The 25,712-nt window shown below is 44.1% G+C and overlaps 1 long non-coding RNA gene across 2 annotated transcripts in view; it reads right to left on the bottom strand.

Annotated features, from left to right (window-relative positions):
* The window catches only part of LOC113619089 (uncharacterized), a 41,900-nt gene extending 25,143 nt beyond the window's left edge, over positions 1-16,757 (bottom strand). For both annotated transcript variants that reach the window (XR_003432277.1, XR_003432276.1), the window contains exons 1-2: positions 15,697-16,757; positions 9,826-9,922 (exon numbers count right to left, since the gene is read on the bottom strand). This is a non-coding gene — a long non-coding RNA (uncharacterized LOC113619089). The remainder of the gene's footprint in view (positions 1-9,825; positions 9,923-15,696) is intronic.
* Between the last annotated feature and the right edge of the window lie 8,955 nt (positions 16,758-25,712).

The following is a 25,712-nucleotide window of genomic DNA, read 5'->3' as shown; positions in this document are numbered from 1 at the left end:
CTTAATTTCACACTCATAAGAGCTTGGATCCAAGGATGGCTGCTGAACATGGCTTTAAATTAGAGAGGCTGAACAGTATGAAATAGCCAATAACCATTTTTACATACAAAAAAAAAAAGCAGTATCATATGTACAAACTAATAGAATGAAAAATCCCAAGGGTTTCCGGTGTGCTAAAGGGTCTTTAAGTAGAATCTTTTCTTTCTCTGGAGGATTTCAATGTTTCCCTGAAAGGCATCTCTAGGTTTCTTCCAACCCTCATAGCTATTTGTCAAAAGTCAATCCTCTAACTGCCTTGGGAGGTTTTGTTTCAGAGAAATTATACAGCAGAAAAATCCAGGCTTCTTTCAGAGGATAATTCCGAAACCATAGGAAATAATCCGATAAAAATATAGGACCTTTTAACTTGTGAAGGCAATAGAAATGCTTTCCAAAGTGTAAACAGTTTAAGACTCTGTAATACCTGGTTCTTCCACCTCAGCAAAGGAGTTTGTTCCATCTCTGCTGAAGAAAATCTCCATCAAGACATTACAGGTGATTTAGCTTGCAAACTAGTTTAGTCCTGTATGAGCTCCACCAAATTGTATTTATGGACTTTCATAAAGTGAGAGCAACAAAGACGCTTCACCTGGGTCCCCAAGCTGGGCTGGCACAGGGGCCAGTGAAAGCAAATGCCTTATTTTAAGATCCCTACATTCACAGCCGTGCTGCTCTCCACCTCTCCCAGCCCCACCTCGCTGGGAAGTGTAAATGGAAGGATTTGGTTTTATCCCCCAGGAGGCCCAGTACAGACACACAGCATGAAAATAAAGCATACAGGATAATATGCTTATTCTCTGGGGGGGTAAATGTTTACACTACACTTGCTCCTTGCAGATCCTGCACTTCCTCTTACCTGCCCTCCTCAGGCCAGCATGCAACAGTGCTGCCTAAGAAGATCACCTAGGCCTTCTCTTGCAACAGCACAGAAATAACTCATCTTGACAACGATACGGATGTGGGGATGCAGGCGTAGGTAGACATAAGAACGCGTGTGCATAATCCTTTTTTCTCTAGGCTATCCCGGTTCTGGCCAGGATTGTGAAGGTTTGGTTACTATTTATAGAAGAGGCGACAGCAAAGAGGGTAAGAGGTCTGGCTCTCCCCAAAGGAAGCAATGATCATCGGTGACCGCTAAGATCACGAAAGGGAGACAACACTTACTAGGCACATCTTCTGAATTATTCTTGCTGAAAAAATATAATATCTAACCTGAGTGAGGTCAACCTCTAAATCTAACTACCAGTTCACAGAAAATGGAGAGGGACAGAGGAACGAAAAGTAAAGCCACAGGTCCGCCGTAAGCAGGAGGGTAGATGTGATGGTGGCAGCACGGGGAGTGCTCTATAACCACTAGACAAACTAGATGCCCAGCACGTGGATCCTTCTACGGTGTCTTGCCGTGCGGACATTCCTTCACTGTGTCTAGAGGGATCCCACATTTGGGCAGATTTTATTTTATTTTTTTTAACATCTTTATTGGAGTATAATTGCTTTACAATGGTGTGTTAGTTTCTGCTGTATAACAAAGTGAATCAGCTATACATATACATACATCCCCATATCTCCTCCCTCTTGCGTCTCCGTCCCTCCCACCCTCCCTATCCCACCCCTCTAGGTGGTCACAAAGCACCGAGCTGATCTCCCTGTGCTATGCGGCTGCTTCCCACTAGCTATCTATTTTACATTTGGTAGTGTATATATGTCCATGCCACTCTCTCACTTCGTCCCAGCTTATCCTTCCCCCTCCCGGTGTCCTCAAGTCCATTCTCTACGTCTGCGTCTTTACTCCTGTCCTGCCCCTAGGTTCTTCAGAACCTTTCTTTTTTTTTCAGATTCCATATATATGTGTTAGCATACAATATTTGTTTTTCTCTTTCCGACTTACTTCACCCTGTAGGACAGTCACTAGGTCCATCCACCTCACTACAAATAACTCAATTTCGTTTCTTTTCATGGCTGAGTAATATTCCATTGTACACGTGTGTTGGGCAGATTTTATATCACCCCTTTATTTCTTCCTCTCATTGAGCAAACGTCTACCTCTTTTTGTGCTGAGAGTGCCATAGGCCACGTGGTTAGACTGCCAACTACTCTGCCCGGATTCTCTTCCCTCCAGGGTTCTAGGTTGGAGTCACCAACAGAGACTTCGGACAAGACCTGAGAGGCACAAGTGAAGTCTTCAGTAGGACGTGGTGACAGAGGAACAAGTCCCAGGGGGCCTCGTCCCCTCTTCTTCACATGTAGCTCTTTTTCCCAGTTGTGAGCCCTGCCGAGCACCAGTGTCCCACTACCAATCACGTGGTCACAGACCCTCTGCAGCTACCCAGAAGCAGCAGCTTCCCGAGGAAGCTTTCCACCAGTTCCCCCTTCCCAGTCCCACTTCAGCAGCCACATGGCCTGTCTCCTCAGATCTCCCCACAGCTCTGACTTGCCCCCTGGGCCAGTACTCCGCCCATTTCTTAAGGAAGTGACTCCTCTGACCTTCCAACTCCCCTTTCTGGACCTCCCCTTCCCCTGACCCTCCCACAATGTGTAAGGTTTAATTCCTATAATAAATACCTCAGCCCACACTCAGAGGGCACTGTTTCCCCCGGGGAACCCTGTATGACACACATCTATCAACTCCAGGAGAAGAATCGGCTTCCCAGAGCCTCCCAAGACAGACAGTTCTAATCCTGCTTCAGGAGAGCCTGTGAGGCCTGGAGGGTGCTGGTAATTTCTCACCATCGACCTCACTGCTGCCAGTGATCACATCCCAGCGTTTCTGCTGGGATGCGGTTTCACCCCTCTTACATCAGGCCACTCTCTCTCCGAAGACCACCCATGGCATTTAATCGGTTTCTTTTGTTTAATTGGAGCTCATTTACTCTAGCTTTTAGAATCATTTTTCCAAGTGCTTTATTCCACACATTCAGTGTTTCTTCTAAATAGTCACATTTGACCAGCATGTGTTTACATCTTTATCTAATCCATTGATCCACGGGAAAGGGCCAAGGACAAATTGCTACTGTTACAGACTCCTCTCAAGGAGTCTCTTTTGGATATGACTGTCATGTCCAGGTTTCCACGGAACCCCAGGTAAATCAACATCTAATGCAGGAGACTTGGTCAAATTAGGTAGTGTAAAAGTTAAACAAATAAAGAGATATACCAGTGGCTTTAAACGTGGGAAAATAGTGCATCACTGAAAATAGGAAGAGACAACAGGGCAGGTGTTTTCACACTGTATGCAAGATATCCAAGATGATACATTTAATTTTAGATGCCTTAGGTTGGAGGTCTGTGGAGAAATACCTGAACTCAAATGGACACTTGCATAGGAGTGATACTGTATTTGAATACACAAGGGTAGATTCATTCTTTAAAAGGTAATAAATAGGTAAAGACAGAAAAAAGGGGGAGGCCAAAAATAGTACATTAGTAATGTCTGTGTCATATGCACATATGATCTCCTGAAAGTTAGTAGCTGCTCCTAGCACATTACCATTTACATATGTAAATATGTAGATACATGTAACATTAATTTACATACTTATACCAATTTGGATCTCCAGGACTAGGAACCACATGGAGAGTTAAGAAACCCCATGATTCTCCTATTATCACCTCCTGAAGCCCAGTATTGTTGAACAAGGAAGGTTCTCTTAACTTATATATACATGATGACCAGGAGAGTGACCCAAATTGTAGAACACATTTTATCTAAGTTTGCCCCTTTGCTGGAATGGGACTTTTTCCCCCCACTTAAATATCTTTAGACTTTGATCCACATATGGACAGAACTGTGAGACTGCCCATCACTCGGGGACTGGTTGAATAAACTCTGCAGCTCTCAAGGGGATGAGAAGCGTCTATATATCTGCTAAGTAGTGACTGTCAAGATACATGGCATAAAAATGTGAAAAGCCAAGGTAGAGGAAAATATGTTTCTCAAGCTAACATTTATCTAAGAAAGTGGAGATGGAGGAGATACCTGTCACCTACAAATTGGCACTCGCCATCTACCTCTGCAGGGATTAAATCACGTGCTGCTGCAGCTGCTGATTTTCAACACCCCCTGAAAGGGGTTCAGGGTGGAGAGCAGAAATGAGGCACTCTGTGCTCTGGGAAAAACTGGCAGAACAGGTCTTCAGATAGATATTTTCAGGAGAGGATTTTATGAGCCCAATTCTTGTATACTCATATCTAGAGAAGCACTAAAATCCTTCATGGTGACGTCTGCTCCCCGTGACTAGCAGTAACCTTCATGACACTAGCAGAAACCTCTGCAAAAAATATGTGCTTGATTGCATGCACTCCCCATTCACCAAAATCACCTTCCCCCCGCCTCTTTGGAGCAGTTTCTCCGAGCTATCTGAGATGCTGTCTCCCAGGCTATAGTCCTCATTTTGCCCCAAATAAAACTTGATTCACAACTCTCACATGGTGCATTTTTTTTAAGTTGGCAACCAATAGCTACACATACTTGCTCCTATTAAAAAAAAAAAGAATGATAAACAATGAAATTTTAAAAATTAGTTAACGGTGGATGGGGAGACAAAAATGGAAGCCAGACGTCTCTGAATAGATCTTGTTTTACATAACTTCAAAACAAAATTAAGTGAAATTTAACATAACTACACTACAACTCTAAAGCAGAATGAAACAAATAAATTTAACCACCAAGCACATTTTTAGATTGTACAGAGAACAATTCATTTCAAGTGACTTTAAAAGACAATAATTTGACTGTACATCCCTAGTGGTATATACTCTAAAGATGAATTACACAATAAATTCAAACTGGTTTTGATAATCATATTTTAATACTATTTTATATTTTTATTCTGAAATATTAATTATATATATAGTTATTTATAAAGAAAGAGAAAACAAATAATTAATTATTGGTAACAACTCACTATTTAGTTTCTCTTTATAAAGAAAGAAAAGGAAGAAAGGTGCAAGGGGGAGAGAGGAAGGAAGCAAGGAAGGAAGGAAGGAAGGAAGGGAAGGAGGGAGGAAAGAAGGAAGGAAAGGAAACAATGACCACCCTAGTAGCAATAAGCACCCCCCATACCCAGGCTGTGGTCTCTAAATAATACTGTTTCCCATGAAGGAATGCCAGCTCCTTGGAAAAATGCTTAATTCCAGGGTTAGGGCAAGAAATACACAAGATAAGCCTAGAACATCTTGTCGTATCAGAAAATAAGGGGGCTGCTGAATATGACTGAAGGACTCATAAACCAAACTTGAAGAGGCTCCCACTGACCCAAACGGGACAATCTGAGCATTGATAAGAAAAATGCATCAAAGAAGTACCAAATATGTTTACTACAACCATTAATATGTTTAAACATCCGTAAGTTCAATATGCTACTTTAAACACATGAAGTGATCAACTTCGGCTGATGTGAAAAAACCAACTCACTGAAACTAGTAAAGAGAGAGAGAGAGAGAGAAATAGAGAGAGAGGCGCTTGTGAATCTAGCATCTATCTGGGCTTTCCTGTGCATACGATACATCAGGATAACCAAACTGTTGGTATTGGGAAAGTATTACAGTAAATAAATGAAGAAGAAATGAAAGAATATCACAGATCTAGACAATCATCTTCCAAGCTGTTAATGTCACAAAAATAGAGACAATGTGCGTCTTATGGAAGAGTGTGTTTTTTTTAAGCCATTATTTTTTTAGCAGTACTTACTAAAATATTTATGGATGATATGTTAGGATGTCTGTGTTTTCTTGAAAATAATCCAGGAAGGGGGCTGGGAGACCACTAAGGAGGTTGAGATACAGATAGAACAAAATTGGCCAATGGGGCTTCCCTGGTGGCGCAGTGGTTGAGAGTCCGCCTGCCGATGCTGGGGACGTGGGTTCGTGCCCCGGTCCGGGAGGATCCCACATGCCGCGGAGCGGCTGGGCCCGTGAGCCATGGCCGCTGAGCCTGCGCGTCCGCAGCCTGTGCTCCGCAACGGGAGAGGCCATGACAGTGAGAGGCCCGCGTACCGCAAAAAAAAAAAAAAAAAAAAAAAAAAAAAAATTGGCCAATGGTTGTGACAGCTGGGAGATGGTAAATGGAAGTTCATTGCACTGTTCTCTCTACTTTTGCATATGTTTGAAATTTTCCATAATCAATTTTTTTAAACTGATGAGGCTCTGAAGCCAAACTGCCTGGGTTTGAATCCCAATTCAGCTACTTAATAGAGATGTAATCTTGGGAAAATTATAGCAAGTTGTGTAACTTCTCTGTAACTCGCCTTCCCCATCTGTAAAAAGGGATGATACAAATGGCCCGTTATGAGGATCAAATGATATAATACATATAAAGTATCTAGAATAATTCCTGATACACAGTAAACACTTAAATGTTAGCTATTATCATCTTTAGGATCCACAAAATTGGATGAAGTCTGGGCTTAGAGTTTCTGCATTGTTAAATGGTTAAGATTGGCTCATGAGAAATTGTTATTCCTTCTTCTTACTGAGGAGCAAAACAGGCATCCAACAATCCCCTTTCCTCCACACAACAGTAAATAGACTCCAAAGACTGACCAATCTTTCAGTCTTCACCATTCTGATGCACTATCTGCTGCTCCCAAAGAAGGAGAGGCTTCAGGTCAATGCCGCCACGTGCTTCTCTCCACTCCCCAAGGGACTCCTCTTTCTCTCCCAGCACCATGTCCAGGGCCAGCCCACAGTCTCTCGCTGAGACCTCTAGTGGTGGTGCAGTTTAGCAGAAAACCAGTAGACTGGAGTCAAAAGCCCTGGATCTTCATCTTGTCTCTGTCCCTGAATAGCTGTGCAACCTTGGATAATGGCTTGATCTTCCCAGAATCTGGGCAACAAGATGTTGCCAACCTTTTTGGAACTCTTGTCTTGAAACTCCCTTTGCAGACTATTAGAAAGTTCTCGTGAGCCCCCTTCAATGACAGCAAACCTTCAGCCTCTGAGGGTAAAATCATAACCATACACAGCCAAGATGATGTGAATGAAGTACGTCATAAAGCTGGCTTTGGTTTAAAACCTGATGTAACTATTAATAAGGGAGATCAAATTTCCTTTTAGGAAGCATATACTGACTTTTAAAAACAGTCCTGAAGAAGAGCAGTGACCAAATTCCCAGATTAAACATAAATGGCTTCTTCAGAAGATGTCTGCCTTACAAAACTTTCCTTGCGCTATGTTTGCTAATTTTTCTTTAAGCCAACTTTGTTACTTTTAAATCTCACCTTAAAAAGAATCATAGTCATGCCACCTACAAAGTACTTGAGTGTGTGGGCTTTGTCCTTTGTATAGATGTACTCACGTAGGTAAATTTACAAGTCAAAAAATCATAAAATTATTCCTATTTCAATTTAACAGCTTGAAGAAATTCAGTACCAGTGGGAGCTTGACTGATGGTGTTTCATCCTCTGTAAAATGGGGCTCAAAGTAATATGCCTACCTCATAGGGTTGTTTTAAGGATTAAGTGAGTAAATATACGAAAAGTATTTAGACAAACTAGCTTATAATAAAAGCCATGTATGTGTTAGTTACTATTATCCTTATTAATGTTTCACTGTTTCCAGTTCTCAAAAATAAAATGTCTCTCATTCAGTTTCATTTTTCATTCATCCTGTTTATGGCAAATGTATTGATAGATTCATACCTGAGTGCACACACATTTCTGAGGATTTGAAAGGCTCTTAAAATTTCTTCCTATATTTAGGCAGGCATTCTTATCTTGATAGATAAGCTTATATGCAAATACATGGGTTTCTACATAAGGGCTCCAACACAGACACTGATTGTGGGATGACTACCTACTTCCGGTTTTCAGAAAATACCTATACATACCTATCAATCAGCAAATATTTACTGCATGCCAACTCTACCCAAGTTAATGTGGTAGGAAGTATGGAAATACAGGGAGAAAAAGGCACAAGCCTACTCCTGGGGAGGAGAGTATCCCAGTTGAAGAAGGAGAAACATTTGCATATGAATCTGGTGCACCAGTTATGGTTACAGGTCACCTGTGAGTGCTAAGTGACTGGGGCAAAGGTAATGATGTTCTTCCACCTGCAGTGGAAGAACAGGGGTGGGGAAAAGGCAGAGAAGGCTCTAGTGACCAGGATAGTTCAAAATCCTTTCGGAGAAGACGGACCTGAGCCGAGGCTTTAGCGATGAGTAAGATTCAGAAAAGGGAAAAGGAGGGGGAAGGGCATGAACAAAGGGAAGGAGAGATTCTGAGTGGACACTGGGATGACCACACAGACTCAAGCAGAGAGCTGGGGTAAAGAAATCGTGGCAGAGAGAGTTAGCACAGGTATCCAGACTCTGACACCAGCCTAAAGAATTTCAACTTTATGTCAGAAAGTGAAAAACAAATACCGTATGCTAACACATATATATGGAATAGAAAAAAAAAAAAAATGGTTCTGAAGAACCTAGGGGCAGGACAGGAATAAAGACACAGATGTAGAGAATGGACTTGAGGACAGGGGAGGGGGGGAGGATAAGCTGGGACGAAGTGAGAAACTGGCATGGACATATATACACTACCAAATGTAAAATAGATAGCTAGTGGGAAGCAGCCGCATAGCACAGGGAGATCAGCTTGGTGCTTTGTGACCACCCAGAGGGGTGGGATAGGGAGGGTGAGAGGGAGACAGAAGAGGGAGGAGATATGGGGATATATGTATATGTATAGCTGATTCTCTTTGTTATACAGCGGAAGCTAACACATCATTGTAAAACAATTATACCCTAATAAAGATGTTAAAAAATCTAAAAAAAGAATGTCAACTTTATCTCATGAGTGATACAAAGGTTATAAGGGTTTTGAACAAAGCTTTGACATGAGTCAAGTAGTATTTTAAGAAAATTTCTAGATTTGGGTCCGAAGAGCCTTCTATGGCTGAACTATTTGCAGATATGGGCATTTGTGATTCCTTTCTCTCCCATTTTCAAGAATTCTGTGGCCCGTTTGCCTGTGTTTACCACACTGTCGATTCATATAATCCCTCAGAGTTGAGTTCCCCTTTCCAAAACAGGACAAGACTGAGGTAGCAAGCACGTGATTTGCCAAAAACTAAATCCATCTCGTACTCAGACTGCATGGCCACGTGATCCTTCTAAATTGGGTACTGACAACTCCTCAGGCTCTGAAACTGTTAGAAGAGAGACACATGCATTCAAATGCCGGCTCTCTTCCCTTAGTAGATTGTTATGGAAATAGAGAAGCATTGCTTTTTGCTTTTTTCCTGACAGTAAAAACATTTTCTTGTTTTTCCTGATTATATAAATAATACATGCTTACTGTCAAAAATTAAAATACATCAAAGAATAAGGAAGAAATCACCTGGAGTCCCAATACTTCTGAGACAAACATCATTAATAGAGATTCACTTTCTAAGCACCTCAACGTGTACAAATACCTAAACCCACATATTTTGTAATTTAATCATGGTTTTCAGTAACGTGCTGGTAATGTAAATGCCTTACTATTTAGTCATTTTGTTGCCTTTCAACTTTCCCTTCTTCTCTTTCCCACCCCTCAGTCCTGCCCTTCCTATACCCAGCTTTATATACTTAGTGTGTATCTTCCATAATTTTATGCTCTTATAAACATACTACATATACATATATAGGATTTTTACATTTCATTGTTAAATTTGTAAAAGTAGCAGCCATCAAATACATTTCTCTGCACATATTTTGCCCACTAAATGGTGCATGATGAAAATTCCTCTGTTAAGTGATACTTAATTCATTCTTTTCAATATGTCATGAGATAATAATATTTATTGAGTACTCACTATGTGCCAGGGACTGTTTCCATATTATGTTGCCACTTCTACTTAATTCTCACAAAAACCTTCTGAGATTGGTATTGCTGTTGTCCTCATGTTATGGCTGAGAAAACAGAGACATAGAAGCTTAGCACCATTCCCGAGGCCATTCATCATACATGTAAGAAGAATATAGGGATTAAAGCCCAGGCAGTCTGACACAAGAGCCGTGCTGTTCACCCCTATACCACACGGCTGAGCCAGGCACGGTGCGTCTCCCAACCAGCCCATCACTAATGGGCATTCTCTTGATTCCAGTTTTTTGCCACTACAATAATACTTCAATAAATATCCTGATCTATGGGTGCTTTATTTCTTTTATCCAACAAATATTTATTGAGGACCTACTCTGTGCCAGCAACTATTCCAGATGCTAGAGTTCCAGTGGTAAGGGAAACAGGTGCAGTACTAGTTTTCATTGAGCTCACATTCTTGCAGGAGAAGACAATAAATGAATGAATGAACAAACAAGTGAACAAATGAACAAGAAAAATAGGAGATGATGCCATTGAGTCATATGTAGAGAATTAAAATAGGGTAATGTGATAGATAGAGAGCCACTTGGTGATAACTACAGATATTTCTTGTATGACACAGATCCCCAAATGGGAGATTGCTGGGTTGAAAGATATGTTTTTTTTTAACTTTAATAATTACTGCTACTTTGCTTCCTAAAAGGCTTATTTCCAATAAATCTCATTTCTAACAACAGAAATACAGATTTAAAAAATAAACTTTTCTTGTCTTCCTTTTTGACTCACTAAGGAAAGTTTTTAAAGATTTTTCTTTCTCTGCTAACTATGCTGACCTATTTCAAATTCAACGTATATAAATGTACATCAGCTACAAGGTAAACATCAAAAATTAACTTTATATTACTTTACGTACTTTTTAAAGCTTGTGTACTTTTTTTTCACATCTTTATTGGAGTCTAATTGCTTTACAATGTTGTGTTAGTTCCTGCTGTACAACAAAAGTGAATCAGCCATAGGTATACATATGTCCCCATATCCCGTCCCTCCTGAGCCTCCCTCCTACCCTTCCTATCCCATCCCTCCAGGTCATCACAAAGCTGTGTACTTTTATATCATTTTGTGTATACTTTGTGTACGTGTGTATGGCTATTCCTATGAAATCAAGAATATGGGTCTCAGAGAACACTCTCAAAGGAAACACGTGGATTTGTCAGTGAGCTGGGGGTGGAAAACTGTCTTGCTCCTATTCTTAATACAGATAGTGAAAGCAAACATTTTTAAAAGCTAGTTGAACACCACTCAGCTTTACAAAATAGCAAGGAAGCAAGTCTCGTAGATTGAAAAGAGACGCCTATAAAAAAAATCTTGATAAACATTAAAAAGCAACCTTGAGGGGCTGAGGTATTTCAGGAGCAGCAATCAAAAGAATACCACTGAATCCGCCACCCATAGCCTAGGGAGCTAGACTTTCCCACCACATCCCTTTCCTTATTTATAGGCCTGTCTGGTTATCACAAGTTCTCAGGGACTGTCATTATTTAAAAGACTTATAAATATGCAACAGGTATTTCATGGGAGAAAATGCAACTGAATAACTTCCAATCACCCTGAGATGCAGGAAGGAGGAGAGCCTGTCCTACTGGCTCTCACCAGTTCCATGACCCCTCAGCCATGCCAGGGAAAAGTCAACAGCACTCGGATACCTCCTTTCTGCAAAATGCCCTGTCAGATCAGAGTGAGGGCATGGCAGCTTCAATACCTAAACCCAGCCCCTCCATTTTAAAGGGCTACACGCTCTGATTTGTGCCGGAAAGCAGGGTTTTAATTTAACCGTGTTCCGTAAGCAAAAGAAGTGGAAAGAATTCTACGCCTAATCGTTGTGGGGTTTTTTTTTCCTCCCTTGAAATTTGATCATATTCCTAACTTTAGTCATACTGCCTGGTTTCCTTTCCTTAATGGAGTGAAATTTATGTCTGTGATTAGAGAATTGGCTTGGGAAAACCATTTGAGTTTTTAAAGTTACATGTTTTAACAATAATAGATATGGGAACCCTGGAAGAAAACCAGTATGTTTTGGATGTTAATTCAGACATCATAATGACTTGCTATTTCAATCCACAGTTAGTAGGTAATGGTGGTATTAGACATATTCAAGGGGGGAAAAAATTGAGTTGAAAGTTTTCAGAAGGATAGCATAGTGATAAATTTAAAATTATAGCCTAGATGTATAGCTTTTGGGCTAAAATGTCTGGAATTATTTTGAAAATAAAGAATAAGGCGACATGCATTAAAAGAGCAGCTTTTCGGGAAGTGCATTTACTACAAGCATGACATGAATTCTAACTTTCATTGACACAGGAAAAAAGAAATCAGATGTTCTTTGCTTTATGCAATAGATACGTTCCTTAATTCAACCGTATTTTTCAATGTATCAGGGAAACTCACTAGAAATGAACCGATGTGGTCAGACCTTTAGGGGAAGACGAGCAAGGCCACGAAATGCCCTTTGCCCAACACAAACACGCTAAATACCTCCTGGCTGGAGGCTGCTGGGGGTGTCTAGGAGCTCTGTCCTCAGAGCTGCACAAATCTGCATGTGAATGTCTCTACCTTCTTGCTGTGTGACTTACTGAGCCTCATCTACAAAATGGGGTGTTAGCAGTACCTCAACTTCAGAGGACATTATGAGAATTAAATGAGATAAGGTACTAATGTACATAAAACAGAGAAGACATTAATTACATTTCAGTTCCTTCTTCCTTCCCACCCAGTTTTTATGTTGGCTCTGCGATACTTGAGTTGGAAGAAAGGACTCCCAATGGAAAAAAAAGAGGTGGATGTAGGGGTGAAAAGGAAGAGCTGCCTGGGAGCGGCCTGTACTTCACTTGGAAAAACAATCTCAATTAAAGAACCAAAGAAACACCACCCGTATCTGAAGCATAACCTGTGGACAACCCTCTCTTGTAGCACAGAATGCTTTTTCTATATGAATAATTGCCTCCTAATGCTTTTTTTGGTTTTTTGGTGGTTGTTTTTTTTTTTTGCGGTACGCGGGCCTCTCACTGTTGTGGCCCCTCCCGTTGCGGAGCACAGGCTCCGGACGCGCAGGCTCAGCAGCCATGGCTCGCGGGCCCAGCCGCTCCGCAGCATGTGGGATCTTCCCGGACCGGGGCATGAACCCACGTCCCCTGCATCGGCAGGCGGACTCTCAATCACTGCACCACCAGGGAAACCCGCCTCTTAATGCTTTTAATTTCTAAGCCTTTCTGATCAAGGCGTACTTAGTCATTTACATAGCTGAGATGTTATAAATATGTAATTTATGTCACCCACTTCAATACTGTTCATTTAAATGCTACGGGCCTAGGATACTGTTTGTCCCCAAACAAGTATTAAAATAGTTATTAATTCTAACAGCATGATAGCCAAAAAAAAATTTCCAAAATATCATAAGCATAGCAAAAACGAAAAGCCAAATCTATGCTCGCAAGCGGTTATTTAACATACAAATTCTAAATTCTTAACTATCACGACAGCATATAGCATTCTCCATAACATGTAGGAAAGTACATTTGAGAAGTCTAAGTGACTCCTGAGGCTTCTTAAGAGGTTAATGACGTTAAAAATACAGGATTAAAAATTGTATAGAAGTATTTTCTGGCTAAGAACTTTCATTTTCGTAGACCCTCACTTGCCATTTCCATCAGTCTCTCGGGTGACTTTGGGTGAAGGTCCATTTTTCACAAGGGACCAAATGTTGATCACTTGACAAGAGCTGCGGGCTGCATCCGTCGGGACGCATGAAGAACCGCAGAATCACCCTGAGGCGCTGGGCACTTTATTCGCTGCAGAAGCCACTTGTTCCCACACACGGGATGAAATGTCAGAGCTTTGGGCCTGACGGAGATTATACACCATCATGGGCTTTTAGGATACCTCGTGAGTAGGTGAAATTGCCAATATTATCTCCCTAAATGCCAAAGGCCAGCACTACAGATAGAGGAATCAGGATGCAATTAATCACACCTAGCACAGACAGGAACTGAGAGCAAGTAAGACATGTTTTAAATCAACTTTAAACCTAGTGTCTTTTGCAGGCATCTCGCTTTTTTTGAACGCGGATGGGTAATAGTCAGACACCTGTGGGCCATCCATGCCCTGCCTTAAAGAGACCGGTCTGATGATAAAGCGGTCTTGACTTCATTCAACAATCTAAATTACCCAATCTCCTTACATGGTGTGAGAAGTCATTGGGCAAGGAGAATTTTCAAGTTCATTTCTTTCTTTGTTCTCCATGTCCCTGAGATCTACCTACAGAGCCTGGTTTTCTAGACCATTTGCCACAAGTTGTTTCTTTGTTTTTGTTTTGGTTTTTTAATTATAACTAAAGACTACTGAAATATTTGAGACTCTTTTTATTCCACATTGTAAAAACAAATAATCATTCACGTAAGTTAGAAAATCAATTCAGTAAAGAGGGGGAAAATTATACAAACTCGTGATTTGCGTAACACAAGTCCACACAACTAGACTGTCTCCCATCTTCTTTTAAGCTTTTAACTAGTTCTTTTGGCATCATATTTAGATGGTTTTACACAGCACCAATCCTCTAATTAAAATATTTAAATAAGATTTCATACTAACATGGCTTTATCCTAACATTTCTTAAACGAATACAGAAAAAAAATCCATTAGAGTCAATTCTCGGCTCCCCATTTCCACCAACATCCACTCCATCACCACTGCCAGCCCCAAACTGCTTTATTGCAGTGGAATTATGTTATAATGTTAAATTGCTATAATTCAAGTTTCCAGACTAGAGGAAAAGCAGCCGTAGAGATAGTCGTTCTCAGGCGAATTAGCAAATGAAAAGAAGTGTGTTGTTGGAAAAGTCAGGGAGCTGGGGAAGGAACTCCCACAGGCTGTTTCCAGGCCCTTTTACCCACCTCTCACCCCCATCCCTCTGTGTCTTCCTGGGGTTTTGTTGTTGTGGATTTAAGCGTGTTTGAAGTAGTGGGAGGACAATTGAAAGGTGATGGCCACTTGGTGCTGGGGCTAAAGAACCTTGAAGAGTTCAACTCGGGCTCCCACTACTGCCCACTCCGTCTCTCTCCTCAGCTCCTAACGCCCTCCATGCTCAGCTGGGTCCTTTCCAAGTAAAGAGTGGCTGAAGCAGGGACCAGAGAAAACATTTCTGGAAGATAATTCCTTGCTGTAGAAAATGAGCTATAATCAAATCAATAAAGCATCATTCCTATGAGCCTCCACCTGACATAGAAATTACATTGTTCTACTGAACACTCCTTTGAAATGAGATGCCATCGCTCCCCACATCCCTTCATTGAATAAAGATTCATTCAGAATTATTACGTGTCAGGTCCTCTGCCAGACACAGGGGGGAGACACAAAGATGAAATGACAAAATGATGAGCCCTGCCCTCAACGTGCTGGGAAGGGGGTGGTGGAGGGAAGGAGTATAAACCCTAACTTCTCTTTGTAGCTCTTTTTCCCCTTTAATCAAGCCCACATGTTTAACGCAGGGGAACTGAATGTGGTGAGGAGGGAAGGATTATAAAAATGTTCACTTTCATCCTACAGATATGAGAAAATAAGAACATATTGCCATTACTCGACAACTTTATGGCTCCGAATAACGCCAGCACACAGTAAATCAAGGCAGCCTTGCATGGGCTTCACCGAACGGACACCTCACGTTTGCTCGGGGAGGGAGCCCCGATGATGCCAGCCCAGTGCCCGGCTGCCCAGGGCCCCAGACGGGAGGAGAAAGGGCCGAGGAAGACAGGAGCCCCATCTGCTCTCAGAGCCAACAAAAAGCCCACCAACCCCCAGGCCCTCCACAAACCTTCCTTCTCTTCTTAAGAAATGACAGAAATCAGGAAATATTACTTCAGCTTGCAGGCTTCTGTCCTGGCCTATCAAACCCACAGAGAAGTCCCAGCAAATTACTGGAAACTGCACTTTGAACTTAGCCCCTGGCAAGGAGCCCAGTCAAACACAAATGTAAAAAGTTCCTCTCCTCCGAGGGGCCCCTGCGCCAGGGTGTCCCCATAGACACTCGGAGAGCTGATTGCAACAGGTTGGAATGAGGCCCTGAGTCAGGAAAACAAGCCCTGACCAGTATGATTTCCTACTGCCTGTGTTGTTTCTCAAAAAAGTTTTTTTTGGCTTCCTCTCCCTCGTTTTGTTGGACTGGGTTACAGGCTCAGGTCCCATCGAGGAAAAGATTGGCACCATTTTCACAAAAATGCTGGATCGTGTTTGGTTCCCAAACTGCTCCATCAGCCCCGCTGGTAAGTCGGGTAATGTCAGGGGACAGCAGGGGTCGGGGGACCGGTCAGGCCAGTTGCTAAGCAAATTCTCTGAGCTCCTAGGGCCTCCAGAAGTAATTAGCTGGTAAACCCTGAGGATATTTCCACCTCCCACAGGGAGACAATCTTCCTCTGACCACTAGACTTCACTCCACGGTGTTAAAAGACACCAACAACAGGGGCTGTCAGAGCACAAGCACCTTCTGCCGTGCCAGGTCCCCTGGCTGCTTCTCCTTCTTCAGAGGAAACGACTAAAACATGGGCCTCTTTCTAGCTCTGTTCTATTTCTAAGAAAACTCAATTTGCACACACAAATAAACTGACTCATTATAAAACTAAGAGGTCAAAGAGAGACAGATAACACTGAAGGTTAGACAGCTGGAGAAACAAGCCTCTATTCCAGCTGCAGTGGGAGCTCCTTGGAGGAAGCAGTAAATCCCCGGGGGACCCAGCAGCGACCTGCGAAGTGGAGAGGCTGCCCTCCTCCTCCACTTTCTGTCAGATCAAACATTCCTTTCCCCGGTACCGAAGCGGATGCAAATCACCGTCAGATCGGCCAGCAGTGACCTAACTCTCCTAACGTGCAGTTATTCTAACTGCTTTCTCATAATGGGGCTTTTCCCTATGATACTTGTATTGTTTCATAGGCAGGGTATGAAGAGTGCAGTGATCTACGCTTCTGATAATTTTATAAAGAAAATTCCCCAAAACGTGTTTTTTAAAGCCCTGTGCTCTCTCTACGGATCTCGCAGGGATTGCTAGAACTGCTTGTTCCATCTCTAAGCCCACAGCTTCCCCCCTTCCCTGACCTCTGACTGACCCAGTGCTACAATAACCAACAGTCAATGAGCACCACACAATTCCCCCCCAAAATGCTATTGGTAAAGTCTCCCTTATAAGGCACTCCTGGCTGGCCCTGGCATATTCCAGGGTGCTTCCCAGAGCTTGGGCACTGTGATTGTTAAAGCTGAACGCTACCATTTGCTCCCCCTCTCCTACCTCCCAGTGGTTCTAGGAGAAGTAACTCAAGAAGAACAATACACCCAGATCCCATATAAAGTCTATCAAGATGGTGCGTTCAGGTGAATCGCCCTCTCATCCATGCACTCAAAACGCATTTATAATGATTCTCCCTAACAAAGCCAATCTTACCACGTAGATCGCTCTCAGGCGCTGTGTCCTCATCTACAAAGTGACCTGGGAGAAAAGTACCTAACACTTCGGGAGGTTGTCCCAATAGATGGCCAGTGTGAGCGGTCACACTCAGCAAAGGGGAGAGGCCCAGGGAATAGCTGGAAAGAGGAGATTTGACGCAGGACAGGAAGGGAGCCTCTGGTGCCTCCCAGGAAAGTGAAGCCTGCCAGTGTATGAACCTCCCCCCATGAGAAAAGGGCAAGAACAAACAGCAGTGTCAGGAACTGAGTTTGGTGGATATCAGGCATTAGAGCAGCGTGCCTTGAACTCAGGTGTCACGAGAAGCCCCAGGAATGCTTGATCAGCGGGCAGACTCCTCAGCTGTCCCCAGCTTACTCCCAGAGGTTCTGATCCACTTGTCTGGTCAGGCCCCAGGGGATTCTGATGCTGGACATTCATAAACCACAGTTTGAAAAACACTAACTTAGAGAATGAAAGGAAGAAGAGGATCAGGAAGGGTGAAAACAGAGAGGCGTGGAAGGCAGCAAGAGACAGTCTAGAAAATGGAAGAACCAAGATGGTGTAGCAGTAGTTCAGAATGTAAAAAGAAGACAGGGGCTTCCCTGGTGGCGCAGTGGTTGAGAATCTGCCTGCCGATGCAGGGGACACAGGTTCGTGCCCCGGTCTGGGAGGATCCCACATGCCGCGGAGCAACTGGGCCCGTGAGCCACAACTACTGAGCCTGCGCGTCTGGAGCCTGTGCTCCGCAACAAGAGAGGCCACAACAGTGAGAGGCCCCCGCACCGCGATGAAGAGTGGCTCCCGCTTGCCGCAACTAGAGAAAGCCCTCGCACAGAAACGAAGACCCAACACAGCCAAAAATAATTAATTAATTAATTTTAAAAAATCTTTGCATACAATGTGATTTAAATAAAAATAAAAAATAAAATGAAGAGAGTTTGCCAAGAAGCTGGGGCGGAGGGGCGGTGGTGGGAGGGATAACGGGGTGGCCAAGGACATTTTTTTTTTTTTTATATTTTTGGCTGCATTGATTCTTCGTTGCCACACACGGGCTTCCTCCAGTTGCCACAAGCCGGGGCTACTTTTTCTCGCATGCGCGGGCTTCTCATTGTGGTGGCTTTTCTTGTTGCACAGGCTCTAGGCACGTGGGCTTTGGTAGTTGTGGCACACGAGCTTCAGAGCACAGACTTAGTAGTTATGGCGCATGGGCTTAGTTGCTCTGCGGCATGTGGGATCTTCCCGGACCAGGGATCAAACTCGTGTCCCCTGCATTGGCAGGTGGATTCTTAACCACTGCACCACCAGGGAAGTCTCCCAAGGATATTTAGATCTCCAGCAAGGCCTGAGTCTCTATAAGACCAAGTCTCCATAAGACAAAGATAGGAAGTAGATTATTTTGGTTTATTCTGTTAAATGCTCAAAAATACAATAAACAAACAAGCATTCTTAAATTCGTATGATGCCAATATGAGGTTCAAGTGAAAATATTCTAAAACTCAAATTAACTTTTTCAGAAAGACAGCTTTATTCAAGCAATATGGACAGTTGGCTGCCTGGAGGTATACAACTAAATCGCCAGGATCTGTATACTAATAACAACAGGTGATGCAACTGTAACCATCCACTTCTTCAATTCATTAGTTACATTAAGGACCCAGACACATGTTCTAAGCCAAGGAGACACAGAAAGCTGGAAGAACTGAGGTTGCAAAGAAGGCCTCCGTCTCCATTCAGAAATCCAAGGAACCAATGAATTTCAGTTGTGTCAAATCACATGGAAGACTAGAGCCATGTGGCTGACGACTAGCCATGTGGCTGATGACTTAGTGAGGGGAAAATTCAGAGCGCTTCCCCACCAGAAAACGTCCTGGTGCCAAAAAGCCTTCCCACCCTCCCCCACTCCATCTCCATTCATTGGACCACAACCACCTTTTGAGGACAATAGAAAAAATTATTTTTACTTACCCTATAAAGAAGGCAATACAAAGATCCACAGAATATAAAGCAAAGGGATGAAAAACAGGAGAGAAGAGATGTCCAGGAGATCCACCGTGTGACTAATAGGAATTCCAGAGAGAGAGAACAGAGAATGTAGCATGAAGAAATTATCCAAGAGATAATACGAGAAAATGTCCCATACCTGAAGGACACAAGTGAGGGCCCATGAAGGGAGCATCACACTGAATAATAGAAGATTTACAGCAGAACACGTCAGTGTCAAGTTGAGAAGATCCTAAAAGCTTCCATAAAGAAAAAAGAGGTCACAAATAAAGGATCAGTGGTCAGGATTGCTATCTCACTCCTCAGCAGCAACACCTTCACCCAGAAGACAAGAGAACAATGCCTTCAAAATTCTGAAGGGAAGGGATATCCAAAATCTAGGTTTATATAACCAAGCATACTAGTAACTAACACTCTATAGGACACGGAGGCTGGGTGGACAACTCTCTCTTCTCTCACTGAGCATGGCTTTTTTAAGGCCCCCCACCCCCAGCTAGGGATTATCTGGCCCAGGTTTTCTCTATTAAGGAGCTGCTTTTGCCCAGGCGAGATGCACTGAGCGCTCTCCCCATAATACCTGATGCTCAGTGGATTTAAACTCTGCTGCCTGACCTCACAACCCCTTGCCTTAATCTTTACCTTCTTGACCACCTTTACTAGTAACCTTGCTATCTGTCCCCACTCCCCATGCAATTTGGGCCCTCACCTCCACTTTTTTTTCTTTTTTTGGCCACACCATGTGGCTTGTGGGATCTTAGTTCCCTGGCCAGGGATTGAACCTGGGCCCTCAGCAGGGAGAGCACAGAGTCCTAACCACTGGACTGCTAGGAGATTCCCTCCACATTTTCAACGTAAGCTTTTCTCCAGGACCCAGAGGTGCTGCACACGGCGCTTTACGTACACCCCTCCTAAATGCAAGGGCAGCCCCACTTAGCCTGTGCCACCCTAACAGTGGACCCAATGGAGGCTCAGAGCAAAAGGGAAATAAGGGCACCTGCTACTAAGACATGCCCCGGGACGACAATGGAAGAGTGTTGTGTTTTGTCCGTATTTGAGCTCTCCAGTGTGGAAGAACACACAGGGATTCTGGGAAGAAGCTCTTTTAAGAAATAGGTATTTTCCCAGAACATCATCCTTGTCATAACTCTCAGGATCCTTAAGCCTAACGATGGAAAAGAATCTCTGTGGAGCTCAGGTTCAGCAGAGAAGACGTAACCCCGTTGCCTTACTCCATCATATTAACAGAATGTCCCTAAATAACAACATGTGCCCCAAAAAGCATCTGAGGCTTTAGGACATCCTAGATATTAGGATTTTAAAAAATTAGGTGAACTTCCTTTCTATTTGGAAATGTACAATACAAATTGCCCCAAAGCTCCAGTCCTGGTGTACCACCAGCACCGTGCTCAACCTGTCCAAAACCTAATTCATGACCTCCTTCCCGAAAACTCCTCCTCCAACTTCCTTATTTCATTTACTGGCATCACCAGCATCCCTTTCACATGCTTCTAAAATTGGGCGTGTTCTTTGCATCCTTCCACGTGCTCACACCCAGCTGATGAAATCCCGTCAAACCTGGAGAGTCCTGTTGGCCCTCCTCTGCATGAGCTCCCCCTCATTCCCCTACCCACCTTCCCAGGGTCACTCCAGTTTCAGGTTCTCGTTCCCTCCACCTAGTCCATAGCTTCCCAACTACTGCCACTAACTAAATGAATCCAGGGCAGAGTTCTGATCATTTTCTGTAGCAGAGACCACACAAAGCTGCCTTCCAATATCCACTTTCCCTTCTCTCTTAGTAACAGAACCCCGACTTTCAGCTAGTCACATCCCTGCCCAGAATAAAGTGTACATTTCTTAGGTTCCCTGAAACTAAGTGTGGCAATAAGACTCACTTCTGGCCGATGAGATGTAAAAAACTGGGTCGTGAGGGACCGCTGAGAAGGCTGATTAAAGGGAGCTGACTCAGCTGGGATGCGTGCCCTTTTTCCTTTACACTCCTTCCAGCCTGCAATGCAAGCATGGTGGGTGGAGCCCAGCACCCATCGTGGGCCATGAGGTAACTGTGAGAAGGAAAGCCTGCTTCGCTAAACAGAAACGCAAAACACTAGGAGGGGTCTGGGTCTCTGATGGCTGCATGGAGCTCGCGTGCCTGCCCCAAATTCGCCAATCTTGAAGGATCTTATAGAAGGAAGTAACTCTTCTCTGCTGAAGCTACTATTTTTCAGGTCTCTGTTACTCACAGCTGCATGCAAAACATAACTGACCAAATTTTGCTCTCAAAAATCATTGTTGGCACCTGAATTCCAACGAAACAGTGTCCAGATTGGCCAAGCTCCCATGGCAATCCCAAATCTGGACCGAAACTTCTTTTCCAGCCTTGTCTTCCAACTTCTGTCCTTCGTGCAATTTATAATCCAGCCAAACGAAACAGCTGTGATTCCCAAGGAGCAGGGCCATTGCCCACGGCCTTCAAGAGAACTGTAGAACTTTAGAGCTGAAGACCTCAGCGAGCCTCTAGAGCAGTGGGTTTGTAACAGTTGTTGTCGGTGAGTCTCCCTTTCCATTTAGTAAACAAATATCTTTCACAAAACTGCAATACCTAAAAGATGAGAGCAGAGCCGCTGTTGAAAACCACTGGCCTGGTCCAAGTTTTTATTTTTTTAAAAGTGAGGAAACTGAGACCCACATGGATGGGAGTTGGTATCATGGGTCCCAGGCTGGCTAGCAGCAGGTCCGAAAACAGAACCCAGGCTTCCCAGCACCTACTCTGTTCTTTTCATTATTTTTTACCAATAGGTGATGCAAAGAGAGGTGCTCAATAAAAGCACAACAAAGTGTAGCGAGTTTTCAGATAACTATTATTTCCGGTTAAAGGAAGACGAAATTATACTAAACAAGGATTTCTGGGCCTTCTCAATCCCCATCGACTAGGTTGACTAGGGATAAAGAACAGGGGACCCTGGGTTAATTCCCGTCAATCTGGAATTTTCTGAACACCATGTTTCCCATTCGGACCCATGGCCAAAGGAGCTGCTGTAATTAGCCCAGCGCCCAGAGATGTGGGATTATACACCAGGTCAAAAGACGTGTCTCCCCGTGATACTCATAAAATCCCATGGACCAGTGTTTTACACTACTAGAAATGATCAAGATGCTGGCTTCCCTGAGAAAGCCACATTCTGTTTCGTCCTTTAGTCCCCATGAGTGGCAAACTGAGTTGAAGATGCTAAACTGTGAGCCCCGCCTTTGCCTTTGGGGTACTGGTAAAACCCTGACTCTACCTGACTGTGTTTAAGGACGGTCACTGCTCCATGTAAAACAGAGAGGGAAGGAATCACTGAAAGGAAGGAACCTCAGAGACCATCAAGTTCCGCTTCATTGAGGTGAAGTTCTGCTTTGTACACTTACTCGTTTTGAATTAGGTCCCTTCTCTCTACTTGGATGATAAAATCACTGAGGACAAACAAGAGGCATGTACAAGGTTAATGTCGCCTAAGGAAAAAAGAACTGGGCTGTGATTGTTGAGCAGGAAAAGACAGAGGAAGGGGAAGAAACAGAACTTGTGTAGGGTCCCAAAGGGTACTGGGGGCTAAAAACGTTCCTCCGGGCAGTTTGCCTGCTCTCCAGAGAGAGGGCAAGGAGAACAGTCTCGGAACCGGGGCGGAGAGGATGAGGCCAAATGCAACGGACCGCTCACCATCACTGCATGTTCAACAGACTTGGGTTTGCAAACGCACCTCTCTCCTCCGGAGTCGCCAGATCTGATGCACACACAGCCTGACTGCGCACACGGTGTGACCGGGGGCACGTGATCTCGCTAAAACATCTGTAACATGGAGATGATAACACAGTACCTATTTGATGGGCTGTTATGAGGAATAAAGGAAAGTACCACACAGAACGTGGCACACGGGAAGTACTCAGTAAATGTTAGCTATTACCGCGTCGTACACTCATATATATTCCATCTCCCCAGCTAAACCGTAAATCCCTTAAAAGCAGAGACCATGCTCTTACTTCTCCAATGCACACAGAATCCACACTTAGATGCTTTCGGTGTTGGTTGATAGATTAATGGGCACTGGAAGAGGAGGCCAAGCTCATTAGATTACATGTGACAGCATGTTTCTTCCAAAAACTCCCTATCAGCCCTTTATTTGGGGGAGAAAGCTGCAAATCCCCGCACCTTTTAAAAAATATCAAAGTGTCCCCTATCTTCTCCTATTTTCCAGATCAAAGAAGAGAGCTGTCAAGGGCACGCTAGGGACGGCAGAGCCGGGGAAGTGACGGAGGCACGCGGTTCCAGTCCGGGGCCTGCAGCTCAGGCTCCTGCCAGAGCGGCTCGGCCCTCCCCGCGTGCAGCCTCCGCGTCCAGACTTGTGCCGCAGCTCCTGGGACACCCGCTCGGCCTTCTCCTCCGCAGACCGCGCTGCCTTTGTCGGGCAGCCCGGTTCACGCCAGAAAACCCCACGGGCGACCGTGCCTTTTCACTGGTAATGATCAAAGTGGAGGCCGTCGGGGTCGGAGGCAAGCACCCTTTCAGGAACTCTGCTTCAAATTCAGATTCAAAACAGCACTCCGGGCTCAACCTTCCCGAGTTTTCGGAAACAGGGGCGCCTTCCCGGGGTGGCAGGTGAGGTCACGTGGCTGCCTTCCCAGAGGCCCTCGCCCCTCCCGTCTGGGGAATCTGGTTACCTGGAAGGTCGGGCCACTTCTCCCAGTCTGGGTAGAGGCCGGAGGGACTGGGTGCAGGGGGTGGAGAAACCAGAACCCTAGGAGAAGGGAAACAGGTTTCCTTTTGGGGGGGCACGCGTGCTGCAGGCGCATGTGGCTGGGAGGAAGAAAAATGCCAGTTACCTTTGTTCGTCTTGAAACAAAGACAGAAAGGGGGTGCTTCCCCGCAGCCCTGCCTGCAAATGCAGGTGACATGCGTACCTGAAGGTGTCCTGGGTGGGCACCAAAGACACTGGCAGCCACACGCTGATGGGGCAAATCACAGGGTCATTGTGTAAGCAGTGGCTACTGAGGATGGCTATATAATAGGCGTATGATGGAAAGCACACCTGGCTCCTGCAGAGCCAGGGAGTGAAAAATTGCTTTTACGGAGCCATCAAGTAAGCAGTAGGCTGACGGTCTTCCACTGTGTCAGAACGAGGTTGTGCACGATATACAGTCGCAGGTATCGTGCGAGGTCTTCACGGAGCCCTACATACGAACGAGTGTACGTGCCAACCGTGTGGGTCTTAGGAATATCCCCGCTATTTTTCCTTAAGACAAAGGAGGAACCATTTCCCTCCACTCCAGTATTTGGGGAAATCAGACTCTGCCAGGCCAGTTCCTCCGTCGGTATCTTCTGAGTTTACAGTCAGCAATCTGGAAGTTTACCCTCTAGGAAGGCAGACACCTCCACAGGGGAAATGGGACACCTTCGAGATTAAAACAACCAGAAAAGGAAGAAAAAGCAGATAATATCCTTTCTGCCATCCCCTAATACCTTGAGGAGTTCAAAGGTTTTCCAAGCCTGCGGGCACTTGGCAATTATAATTACACAGTAAAATACCTAAGGTTAATGAATAACCTCTAAAGGAAGTTACTTCACATAATGACAGCAATTTCTCTGAACTAAATGTTAATAATAAGGCCTGTAATACTATGAGAAGGAAATGGTGGCAATTGGCAAATGGAGCTATGTTGCTTGGTAACAAGACCTGAGGTATGAACATTCTCTTTACCTCATGGGAAAGGGGTGGGTGGAAAGATTGCAGCTCTAGCCTGAATGGTTTGAAAGGCAGGCAGTTTATGAAGCCACCGGCTGTCCAGGGGTACGTAAAGTGGAAGCATATGTGGCAGATCACTCCGTTAGCGGAGAGAAGTTTGAGGGGGAATAATTCCCTGAGAATTACTTAGCAGCACAGTAAAGGAAATGGGGTGTAATCTGCAAAGAGACTGAGGGCAACCTAGTTCACATTACCTGGTACAAATCGCTGCTACTCAAATAGAAGAGTTCAGCGAAATCCACCCAAGAGCTAAATCTTCTCCCGTGCCTCTCTGCCCCTGTTTGCTCCAGCAGAGACATACACTTTGATCCTCTTGTTTGTTTTTTCTGTTTTGCAGCAACTGTGGCATTTGAGAGATGAATTAGGAAAGGAATGCAATTAAGGCAACCTAAGAGTGCAATGTTCCTCACAGAGGAAAACGGGACACATTTGAACTGCAGGCGTACCTTTAGTTGGGTAATTATTGGCAGTCTGAATTGAAAGATCCTAGAGACAACTTCTTCCAGCTGGTCATTAATCAACAGGAAAGAGCCTCCAACAAGGTCATTATTACCTTAAACCATTACAGGAGCATATTCAGTGAGAGGCTGAGATAAGACTGAAAGTTTTAAATCCCT

This window comes from Aethalodelphis obliquidens, unplaced genomic scaffold, assembly GCF_003676395.1.
Source record: "Aethalodelphis obliquidens isolate GAN/ISIS:26980383/991018 unplaced genomic scaffold, ASM367639v1 scaffold6, whole genome shotgun sequence".
In the NCBI taxonomy this organism is placed as follows: Eukaryota; Metazoa; Chordata; class Mammalia; order Artiodactyla; family Delphinidae; genus Aethalodelphis; species Aethalodelphis obliquidens.
Note: the sequence above shows the minus strand (reverse complement) of the source record. Positions and strands in the feature narration are given on the sequence as shown.